The following is a 12,500-nucleotide window of genomic DNA, read 5'->3' on the forward strand; positions in this document are numbered from 1 at the left end:
CCCCCCCAGCATCCCCGGGGCGGCGGGGCTGTGCCCGCCGCCACGTCCCACCTTGGGTTCTAGCAAAGGCAGGAGTCGGGGCCCAGGGGCCGGCACCCGCGAGCTCCCACGCCACAAAAAGCGAGGCCTCACGGAGAAAACAGTTCATCTGCTGAGCCCTGCTTGGGTGGAAACTTCTCAACAGCTTCTCCTGGCTGGAGGTCTGCCCCAGCCGCAGGCTGTGGTCCTTGAGCCTTTGGAAGATGGGCAATGCCAGGTGGGAAAAGAGCTGAAAAATTGTAATTTGGTCAATGGAACCTCAGCCTTCCTTCTGAAACAGAGGGCATCTAGGAGATGGGCAGCCGCTGCTGCGGTCTGCTGAAGGGCAAACTAGTTTTCTTCTTCTTGCGAGAACAGCCGCTGCGGTTGGGGGATAAGCCATTTTGGAAGCTACCTTGACTTCAGGTAGGTAGTCATGTTAGTAGGTAGTAGTTAGTCAGGTAGGTTGGAGAAAATAACATCAAGCATACTTGATGCTCGCTCTCACCATGGCCTGAAAAACAAACTAAGCAAACGTGGTCCAGAGAGGTCAGGGTTTGCCAGGCTGGTTGGGTAACCAGAAGCCACTTAGGGGCCCGCTGGCAGCACAGAAGACATCCTGATCTGAGCCTCTCCAGAGGTCTGGTTCTGCTCAATGTTATCGTATGTCAGTGATGAAATTGAGAACATGCTTATTAAATTAGCAGATTATGCAAATCACAGCATAACCTGGAAGAGTAGCATGGCCTGTAGCCCTAATCATGTGAACTAATCTTGCAGCTGTCCTGCATTTGGTTTTGAGCACCTTACCTCAAGGAAGATCATCAATGATAATCTGGAGAGCAGCAGTGTTGGTGTAGAGGTTGACATCAATGGCCTTTGATGCAAGACTGACAGAGTCAGAGCTGCTAATCTAAAGAAAAAATCCTGGGGTGAAGAATGAAATAAAGGAGAGAGGAAAACATGTTAATTTGTAGGTGAATTAAAGAGGAGGGCAGTAACCTGTTCTCCTGCTCTTTGAGGCTAGACTAAGAAGTAATGGGTGTGAAGTGCAGCAAGAGATTCTGCAAAGGTATGGTGAAAAACTTACAATAGCAAAGACAGTGAAACACAGATGGGACAGTTTTTATCACTGATCAAGTTGAAAGTCCTCCTTAAAGCACTTACCAGATGTTACTCAGTCATTCCCTTGGGGCAGGGACCCGGCAAGATGGTCTCCTGGGTCCTTTCTATAGCTGGTTTCCACTAACTATTTTCTGTGACATGCTGCCTGTTCAGAGCCATGGTTTCCTTTGTGCTGGAAACTGGCCTCTGTGACTTATAAGAGGAGAAAGACCTCACTCAGACAATGTCACCCAAATTTCCTCCCACTTGTCCTCTTTTGCCCTGACAAAATCAGGTACCATCTGAAGGAGTGGCACCTTTAATGGAGGGTCAATCTGTATTGTTACAGGGTGATTCCTTGTTTGAGATTCTGCCTTTAACTATACCACTAATTCCCTGGTTTTTTTCCCCTCTCCCATTCTCTTTTTGCTCAGATTTGCTTATCGTTCGAGGAGCTCCATGCAGCCTGTTCTTTTTCCACCTGGGTAACTGTTTGCTTCTTCCATCCTGTTTGGACCCTCTACCTATGTACATACCTTTGAGCCAGGCTGAACTGAGCGGAAGCAGTTGGCAAAACAGCCCTTCTCTTTTCTTCCATGGGTGTCTCCAGGCGATTTTTGCACCTGTCTGGCTCTTGTTGAGGTAGGTAGGAGCTTGGCTCACCAAGAGTTTCCCGCAGGCCCAGCTGTGGCTGGTCTGCAGCTGTTGAGGTATCTGCAGAGCTGGGTGCAGCTGACAACCAGAGGAGTTCTTGCGTTTGATCCTCAGGGTTGTTCCAGCTCCTCGTGCTTCATCCTGTTGTGGTCATACTTACTACCAAGAGAAACGCTATGCGCTTTGATTAGTTAGTGTTTGAGAGGCTTGTCTGGATAGCAACATACACTTCAGTGGTTTTGGATTCCTGTCTGTAAAGCAAAGTGTTCTGCAACAGCAGAATCCTGATGTCCCACTTACTCCCTGGATACCATCCTGGACTGGGACCAAACTTTCCTTTTCTCCTGGCTGGTGCTTCTCTCCAGAAAAGAGATATTTCAGATTGGTGCTTGCTGAACCATGGTAATAACTGGGTATTCTTGACTATGGCTCTACTCCCTCACTGTTCAACCAAGGCTTTCTGGCTTCTACTGCATATAGCCCTGATGGCTGGTAGTGGCTTCTGGGTCCAAAGATTAAAAATATATATATTTTTTGAGCGATAAGGAATACAATGCATTTTTTTTTGATTTGGAGAGTAATTTAGAGAGAAGGAAAGATGATGCCTGGTGGAAATGAGAAATATATGTCCCATACATAATATATGCCCCAAATGCCCTATTACAAATACAACAAGATTTCCTGAACTGGAGAAGTTGTTACACATTACAGTGTGCTAATGCTCCCCCATGGAGATGCTGATACTGAGAGAGTCTTTAGTGTAATAATATTAAAAATCCTAGAGTTTCAATAAGATCTTCCCTGCTACGACGGCGGTAGGAAATGAATTGATTCCAAAGGAAGACTCTAATTGCTGCTTAGTATCCACGAAATATTCTAAGATTCACTGCAAACATATATCCCAACGTGTCTGTGGCATGATCTGCAGTAACATTTCTTCCAAAGAGACAGTCACTTTCCAGCACAGCTTAGCTGCCACTTCAGTTTTACCCTTGGAGAAGCTGCCCAAAGGGAGCGCTGCCCTGTCCACGGGAGCAAACACCTCTGCTGCAGCTGGGCAGGCCTGCGCAGCTCAGGGCGAGCTCTTGGCACTTCTGCCTATGGAGACCTTTAAACCTCGGCAGCACTTGGAGGCTGGGGAAAGGCACCATTGTGCTCTTTCACAGAGCATAAGCACAGGCTCTGAATCAGCAAATACTTGCACACTTGGTATTAGGTACATGAATAACTATACTGGAGTTGGTTAATCCACCAGTGTAAAGTTACTCAAAAGCATAAGTATTTGCAAGTATAATGTTTTCCTCTGAATATTTTACATAAATCTTTTTCAAAATGCATTTATTTACTTCTGTTTGTTCAGAGCGTGTCTTTTCTCATGAGTTCTGCAGTCATGTACATGCTGTCCAGTTCATACCAGTGTCTTGTTTTCAGGACACTGAATAGGAGGAATTTGACTCAGTCTTGGCTACAATGCTAGAGCTGTGGCTGAACGAACACGGCTCACTCGTCCTTGAGTGGATGGACGCCAGAATTTGCATCCTCCAGAACATCGTTCCAAATAAATGTGCGTGCTAGCCAGGTTTGTCAGCAGTGCAGGATATGCTCTGTTTGTCTTACCCCACTCCGTTTCACTGCAGTAGCACCGCTTTCCTAGAAGGGTGGCGATTGCTGGTGCCACTCCTCAGGGCTCAGTGCTGGGAATGGCACTGCTTCGCATCTCACAGCAGGTTGCCGGCAGCACTTGTGGCAGTGATAAAGGTGCCCGGGGAAGCCATTCCCACAGCTGCTCCGGAGGAAGGCCAGCACTGTGGCTGGCAAGCTCATCCCCTCCTGTGCTGGCCACGGCGAGGTCCTGCCTGCTGTGCCTGCAGCTTATGCTCTGCATGGGGAGATCTGGTGTGGAAGGGGCTGCCACTGTCCATGCAGGAGGGCAGAGCCCATGTTGAGGTGCTTCCAGCCCGAGAGCACCTCAGGGGAGCAGATAAATCTGCTCCTAGGTGAGAGGCTGGACTGAGATAAGAGATTGCGGTCAAGCCCCAGCACCCTCTTTACATTTCAAGCATATTTTAACAGTAAAATCTGTCTGTTCCCAGACAACACCTCAGAAGAACAGCATAGCACAGGTTTCTATGCTTCCAGCAGAGAACAGACAAAATACAGGGAGTCCTCATTTATTATAAGCAAAATTTGTGCTGAACTGCAGTCTGCGATGCACCACTCCCAGCTCGCTCAGTAAGGCACAGCATAGGAGTTGGGTGCTGTGCTGGTGCCAGGATGGGAATGCGCAGCTCTGCGGGCTAGCGCAGGGGGCACTGGCCCAGCTCAGCTTCACATGCTGCTCCCGAGGGCAAGCAGGAGCTCCTGGCAAGGGCTGCTCAGGCTTCACCATCAAAAAGGATCCCAGTTTGCAGGGGGAAACACTATGGCGACCTGTAAAGGATCCTGCATCCTCATCCTGACTGTAAGCTCGGGCCCTTTTGTTTGTTTAAAATCCTTTATGCTGCAGGAATTCATCTTTCTCTGTAGCCACATTTAGTGTAGCAGTGAAATACAGCTGCATGTACCATTTTTTTTATGCCTGCCTTTAGAGAAAAATCAGCCCAGAGTTTAATTTTGTTCTGGAGCTGCTGCAGGTTGAGGCTCAGCTGCTGCCTGGTTTTAAGGTTTCTTGGAGGTAGGTTTAACCTGCTGCCTCTAACTTAATGCACAAAAATGTCTCTTTGCAGCTACAACTTCCCTTCTATATTTCTATTTTAAATCTTGATTATCCTAAAAGGAATGAGAAGGTCCTCCTATCTCCTTTAATTCAGGCACCTCTGTAAGTGGGAAAGGTGTGGCTGTCCATATACATCTATCCCCAGTCGCTAAGGCATCTTGAACAACAGCAGCTGATGGGGAGAATGAAGGAAGTGCGCAGCTGCCAACCAAGTCCAGCCTGAGAAAGCTCTGGGTGGTTTTGTCTCTAATGATACCTGGGCAAGGTTTGCCAGAGACCCTAAGAGTTACTGAACCTGCATCCTTCTGTCCTCAGCGATACCCAGAGCCTAGGGCATGGCACTGCCCTAGCAGAAGATCGACAACAGTAGAGCTAAACCTCCACTTTTGCAACAGTGGCAAGCTCTTAACTAAAGCAAACAAGCCACTCCAGAGGTTTTTAAAGACCTGCAAACTCTGCAGTAGGCATACGCTTTCTACTGGGACATGTGGGGGTTGCTTTTAAATAAAGAGATCCCAAAGCATTTCAGGTAGCGACATGATCCTGAGAAGAGATGCCAGGATATTTCAGGAGCTTACTGTAGTCAGAAACCCCTAGACCACCCACCACGTTTCACAGCATTTTTGCATTTCATTTTACTTTGAGTTTAATCTTTTGTTCTTGTTCAACAAGGCTGTGTAATATTTCCTGCAGGGAAAATAGCTCACTATTTTACTACTGCAGTCCTTCTCATTTTTGGCTGTCTGTTTGATGCACCTCAGTGCGCGTTACTGCTGGCAGGCCAGGCTTCAGCCCAAGCTGAGCTCCTCACCAGCCAGACCAGGCATACCACGGCCAGGCAGATACTTTGCTGAGAGTCAGCAGCCCTCACCTCTGAGCTGTGCTTTTGGTTCCTTGCCACAGTGGCACTGACACTTTCCTCTTTCCCCCTCAGTTTGGTCTGGCCACAACACCAAGGAAGCATGCGACTCAAGCCAAGGTTAAAAGACATCATTTCTGAATTTAAGCTGAAGAGTGAAATGGCACACAGCATCACCACATCTTTGGTTTTGGGGCAAAGCACACAGATCTCAAGTGGCAGCCCAGAGGCCTGAGCCCACAGCTGGCAGCACAGCTTCTAGCTCTGCTGCCCACCCCACAGCAAGCCTCTCCCCACACCGGCTCACCCTCCTATCCAACCGCAGCCGTGGTATCCTGCAGCTGTGCTGTGTGACCCCAGGATGGGGTGGAAAATGATTTTTAGAAGTGCCAAATGTCTGTGTGAGTACATGGCTTGCAGACACCTTCAGCCAGTGCAGGATTGCAGCATGCACAGGCTCTTTACAGCACAAAGAAGCATCAGCAGTGCTCGGCCCACTATTTATATATTATGGATCATAATATTTAAGTGGCCTGGCTATAACCCTGTAACTAGTTTTCCTTGACAGAATGAGTATTGCTCAGCACATACTAACAGCTGTCTGTAAAACACATTTATGAATTGTTCATAAATTTCCCAACAGTGGCAAACCCTGCATTGAGGCCCCCCGTGCTGCTCCCGGAGCCCTCGCACAGGCAGGTGCCGCCTGTCCCCCTCCTGCCACTGAGGGCAATGCTGGCACTGGCGGCACCCCAGGGGCAAGGAGCCCAGGCTGGCCTCTGGGGACCAGGAGTGGTGGGTGGGTGCTGAGGGAGCCTGGGGCAGAGTCTCTCCCACCAGACACTGAGCACTCTTGGGCAGACCCCCTGCCTGGGGAAGGCTGGGAACCAGCTTTCTCCAAGAGGGCTCATCCAGCCAGGATACCAGCACAGAGAATAAACAGCCAAGCTCGCTGAGTGATGTGTCAGCATCCATGTTTCTGTTTAACTTCTGTCCTACCTGGTGGACAAGGTGCCCCTGGGAGCAGGAGCACCGCCTTGGACCTCAAGGGTGGTTAGATCTCCAGCAGAATGGAAATAGCGGGTTTGGTCCCTTGTGCTTGTGTTGCAGCTCCTGCCGCAGCTGTCGCCAAGTCCAGAGGAGATGCTGCAGCTCATGCAGGAGCCCACATACAAAAGGAAAAAGGAAAACGCTGTATTTAGTGTTATCAGCTCCTCACTTAGCCCCAGGTCAGCAAAGCACTAAAATGAGCGTTCAGTCTCAAGCACGTGCTTAACCAGCTCCTGAATTAGAGGAGTGGTTGCGAGGTCAGTGACTCAGTGGCAGCCCCAAAGGAATGAGGCTGCATGTCTGCTTGTTGCAGTCAGACAGCCCCAAGAGCCCCAGACAGGAGTGCTGAAGCCATCGCCGCATCCCTGCTTTGGCAGGCTCCTGCAAAGAGGGCAAGCCCCTCTCTGGGGCACACACAGCTGTGGGGCTGAGCACACTTGGATGATGCCCAAGTGGATATTAGCAGATGAAAAACTGAGTATGAGCCAGCAATATGCGCTTGCAGCCCAGAAAGCCAATCACATTCTGGGCTGCATCAAAAGCAGCGTGGTCAGCAGGTCAAGGGAGGTGATTCTGCCCCTCTACTCTGCTCTGGTGAGACCCCACCTGCAGTACTGCATCCAGTTCTGCGCCCCCCAGCATAAGACATGGACCTGCTTAAGCAGGTCCCGAGGAGGGCCACGAAGATGATCAGGGGGCTGTGAGGACAGGCTGAGAGAGTTAGGGTTGTTCAGCCTAAAGAGAAGGCTCCAGGGAGACCTTACAGCAGCCTTCCAGTACATAAAGGGGAGCTACAGGAAAGATGGGGAGGGAATTTTTACAAGGGCATGTAGTGATAGGACAAGGGGTAATGGCTTTAAACTGAAAGAGGGTAGAGTTAGATTAGATGTAAGGAAGAAGTTCTTCCCGGTGAGGGTGGTGAGGCACTGGAACAGGTTGCTCAGAGAGGTTGTGGATGCCCCATCCCTGGAAGTGTTCAAGGCCAGGTCGGATGGGGCTTTGAGCGACCTGGTCTCGTGGAAGGTGTCCCTGCCCGTGGAAGGTGTCCCTGCCCATGGCAGGGGGGTTGGAATGAGGTGATCTTTAAGGTCTCTTCCAACCCAAACCATTCTAGGATTCTACACCTGCACCCTCACCGCAGGAGGATGGGTTCAGACCCTGGCAGGCATCTGGCAGAGGCAAGCAGAGGACTGGGGCTGGCTGTGCACAGCAGGGTCCTGGGCTGCCAGCTCTGACTCCTCTCCCTAACAACGGGACCATCAGACACCTCAAAACACATTTGCTGTGGAGGCAGGGGAGGCACTTACCCGTTTGCACAGGTCAGTCTCCTGCTGGTGCCTGCAAGCACGTTTCCAGGACCTTGCACGGGAACCAGCTCTGGCTGGCAGCCAACTTCCTCCATTCCTGCCACACACATGTTTAGGAAAATGTTGTTAGCAAGTGCGTTCCCTTCCTGGAGCATCACACTCACAGGACATGAGTGAGCAATGCCTGGAAAGTTACCAAAATAACCTTTGCAGAAAATTGCTCTGAACCGTTGTTGCAGGGATCCACTCTGGAACAGATAAAGTGATCTGGAAAAGGCACTATTTCTTGATTTATTTCCCATTTACTTTCCTATCCCATAGTTGATACTAAATAGCATTGATGCTGTATAGGTAAGTCCTCACATGTGTATTACAGTCCCTGTTTCAGTTATGATATTCAGAACACCAATACACAACACCACTGCTAGTGATAACAGTGATTTACATAGCACCCAGCAACTGCTCTCGCCAGGGCAGGCATTCAGCCCTACCCTCTGTAAAGAGGTTCAAGGCATTCCTCATCTGAAGAGATAGTCCAGGAGGAGGGACTCCACCAGCACCCTCCCATGACAAGGAAACCAGGGCCCAAAGCATTCTGTGACCTGCCTGGGTTGCAGGGAGCCACTGGCCCAAGGTGCACAGGGCACTGGCACCATTGAGTGGCACAAGGCTGAAATATGGATTTGTGAGCCCTGTTTCGAGGCCCTGCAGCCAGGACCAGCCCTGTTTGTTCTTCAGAGGCACCCCAGGACTGAGGTACAACTGCTGTTCCACACAAATGGAGGGCAGAAAAGACTCCATGCGGCTTAATTACCAAGGAGAGCCACACATCCAGATTCTCAGATTATGAGTAATAGCTACAGTGAGATGGAAACCTTTGCTTGAATAATTTTGAATTATGAACACAACGGGGGAAATAATGTTTTCTTTGCAGACCTCCTCTGATGAAATGCTACTGCTTGGCTTGCTTTCTCACTCGGGGTGGGCACTGTCGCACAGTGCTGTCCCACCAGCGCTGCCCCAGGCCCGTGCCATCCGCTGCTGCGGTGGGGCAGAGGGAGCTGGGCTGAGCAGCACACTGCTTACCGCTTTGCCGAGGCCTTCCCTGCAGATACGCGCAGGGAAAAATCCATGGACGGTGGCTATCAGGGCTGCAAAACTGCTGTCCCAGGAGCATGCTGGCAGCAAATGGCATTCAGCTGACCGGGTGTTTGCATGAAGGAGTGCCAGTAAGTTAATAGGTGACCATTTGGCAGGCGGCGCTGGGAAGTCGGTCACAGTTCAGCTGCCTTTGCAAGACTTTTTCTAGGTGCAGCCCCTTCTCCATCTAGCCATGCAGGACCCCAAAAACACAGCTCTGGTCTTCAAACTCCCCAAAGCAGGACCACAGCCAGCACCCTTCATTCCTCTTAAACCAAAATAAATAATTCACATACTGGTTAAACTGCTGCAGCCAGAGAATTAATGTCCCCATTCCAGTCCCAAGCCATTCTCCCTGCCCCACTTCCCAGCATCGCAGGGCGTGCAGGAGCGCAGCAGCATCGGGTAACACCGAGGGCCCCGTCCCCTCCTGCAAGAGCATGTCGGCTCCCTCCGTTGCAATTCCCAGGCCAGCTGGCAGCATTAGACGCTGCTGCTTGGCTCCTTGGCTACTGCAGCTTGTGCATATTAGCACCCCAGTGAGTTTCTCATCCTTCTGACAGGACTCAGTGTGGATAACGATGCCAAAGTCGGTCATAACTGGACAATTACAGTATCACTGGGAGAGCAGAAAAATTGCAATCCAAATATCCTTAATGAAGAGCCAGCAGGAACAGCGAGAGCCTCCCCAGCCTTGCCTGGCTGTCCCCAAACACAAGGTCACCACCCCAAGGGCATCACAGCACCCTCAGGTAAGGGCAGGATCCGGCCAGATAAGTTACACTGCTGAGGCTCAGGACCAGAAACAGGGGTATGAGCTCAGAAATGGGGTCTCCATGGAAAAATCTAAATCCACTGTGGCCAGCGGCTGAAGCAGAAGCCCTGACTCTGCTGAGGGGTTCTGAGTCTCGCCGTGGTGCAACCGCAGGCAGAGCCTCCTGCGCAGGCAGCTACAGTGATGGCAGGGAAAAGGCTGCATGCTCAGCACCTGCTTAACGTCCTCCCAGCTTTAGCAATACTTGAAACATCACATCTGCAGGATCCCTTTAGGAAAACACACTTAACAATCCTTACAAGGAGGGAGATAAAACCAAAATGAAACACATCAGCCAGTTCCCTCAGAAAGATTTCTGCGTCGCCGGGAAGTACAAGAGGATGGGTATCGTGCGATGGGAGAATCTACAGATCACCCAGCATCACTAATGAGAAGCTATTCTTTGAATACATAATTTGACATCCCATTTTATTTTCTTTCCAGCTTTGAGTTTACTCCTACGTAAGTTTTAAGGTTTTTGTTCCACAATTACAGGCCTGCGGTTCCCTCAAAGCACATCCTGAGAGCACAGACACTTCTGAAGCAGGACTGCTCCCCTGCTGCCGAAATCATCAATTTCTTGCTAACCAAAGGGAGACTCAACACAGAACCAGAGTGGCTTTGCTTTCAGGGTGTATAATGTGCCTCAACAACGTGATAATGAGCTGACATTAGAAAGAGAAAGGCTCTTCCAGCTCCTTTCTAGCCGAGAGGATGCTTGTGCCAAGCGTAGCTTTCATATGGAAAGTGGTGCATTTTTTCAATGTAAATATTTTAAGAGCAGTGTTTTATAAGAGAGAGGAAAGAAAAATCTCACCTGGGTTTAACAGGAAAGCCTGTTCACAGAGTTCCTTCTTCTTCTGTCAAAGATCTTGTTGCAGGATGCTCTGCTCCCTCTGTCTCTTGAGTAACTGTGGGATTCATTAGAGCAACTTCTCTCATATTTCATTTCTTGGCTGTTCTGTTTCTCCTGTCAGTGCTACCCTGCCCTCCAAGGTGGGGTAGAATTGGTGCATCAGCCTCGCCGCTGTGCCGGCCCGGTTGCCCACAACAGGCACCAACAAGCACCTTCCCAGGGCTCAGCTGGGGGGAAGCAGGTCCCTCTGCCCCGGGGGGACAGCAGCACAGCTCCCAGCTGCAGCGGCGCAGCAAGCACTCGTGCAAGCTTGTGCGCACTCGTGCACACACGTGCAAGCACGTGCACATGCAGAGGTGCTGGGGCTCTGCTGAGGCAGCAGGGCAGGGAGCCCAGCTGCCAGGAGCCCCTCACAGGATCGGAGCAAGGCGAGCAGGGCCGGCCACGGCCAGGGTCAACCCCCCCGTCCAGACCACCCGGCAAGTCCGTGGGATGCGGCAGGTCTGAGGCCAAGCTGGGAAGCCAAACCACGGGTCGGGTCAGGTCCAGTGGCTGCTGGGCAGGTCTGTGGGGACAAGGCAGGAGCAAAGTCAAGCCGTTCAGGGGCCGGATCCACGGGGTCTGTGGGACGTGGGCCTGAGCCTCCTACAGCAGAGCTCAGGCAGGGGCTGAGGGCCCAGGGCTGAGCTTAAATGAGCTCCTCGGCCCGTGGGGCAATTAGTGCCCTAGGCTCTGGTGGAGCTTCCCGGGTAAATGCTGCCATCTCCCACAAGTGTGATGACCTGTGCCTGTTATCAGCACATTGGGTGTTGCTGTGCCAGCCCGCAGCAGGAACCCCAACTACAGTCACGCACAGCGCACCCTGCCCGCCCTCTCCAGTGACACGGTGGCTGGAGACTCTGCCCCGGTGTCTGTAAAACCCACCTAAACTAATTGGAGACAAAACCTTGTGAAGTCCCCAGGGCACGCTGGCGGATGGGAATCCCGCTGCGCTCCAGCGGCGCCAGCTCAGGTCCAGGCAGCGACTGGAGGAGAGAGGTTGGGTGGCTGCAAGCCAGCACCATCACCCCTGTGCCGGGGCAGGGGCTGCCTGAGCACGAGCCCGCCCGGGGATTTAACAGAGGAGATGGCCATGCAGCATGTCCCAGCACTCGACGGGCTGCCCTCCTCCCTCCCCGGGCAGCTCGCATACCTGGACAGCAGGACAATGTGCTGAGAAATGCCTCATCCTATCCTGCCCCATGCATTGCTGTTTTCATCTTAAAAGTGACAGTAAAACAGCATCCATATTACGGTGACATTAGCAGAATAGCTGCCACAGGGTTGCCTCCTGCTTTATGCTTTTCAGGCAGAGGCCAGCAGCAAGAGATCAGAAACTGTTTTTATGTTGCTTCAGAGCTGTGTCGGCTCAATGAGCCAACAAACCCTGCAGTGCCGGCGTGCGTCCTGCTAGCGCTGCTTAGCACTCGGAGCATTAAATTATTGACAGGATGCTGCTTGTGAACCTGCAGCACTCCTGACCCAGATACTCGTCGTCACTAAACCTGGAAGACAGAAGTCTCCAAAATGTCAAATTTGCTGAAATATTCATGTTGTAAATACAGATGGTATAAAATCTCCAGCGAGGTTACAGCCTGCGTATTTACTTATGTCAGCTCCACTACCGAGAGCGAATGAGTCACAGCCACTTTATTAAATTCACACGCAATAGCAAGGAAGGCGACGCACGATGTCAAATGGGCTTTAGGTGACACAAGCTCCTTGCATACATTACAGCTTCCAAGAAAAAACACTCCTCTCTTCTCTCCGCTCTAACACAATATTAACTCTGCTTTTTCCATTGCCCTGCTGGAAGCAAGTCAAAGCTGCAGCATTTTTTCCGCAACAGAAGGTGCAACAAGCAAATGGGCATTAATCCTGAATAATGGATCCAGCAATGTCAGGGACGAGCCTTTCCCACTCGTGGGGAATGCAAAATCCCA

Source organism: Haliaeetus leucocephalus, unplaced genomic scaffold, assembly GCF_000737465.1.
Source record: "Haliaeetus leucocephalus isolate CR32 unplaced genomic scaffold, Haliaeetus_leucocephalus-4.0 Scaffold212, whole genome shotgun sequence".
NCBI classification, from domain to species: Eukaryota; Metazoa; Chordata; class Aves; order Accipitriformes; family Accipitridae; genus Haliaeetus; species Haliaeetus leucocephalus.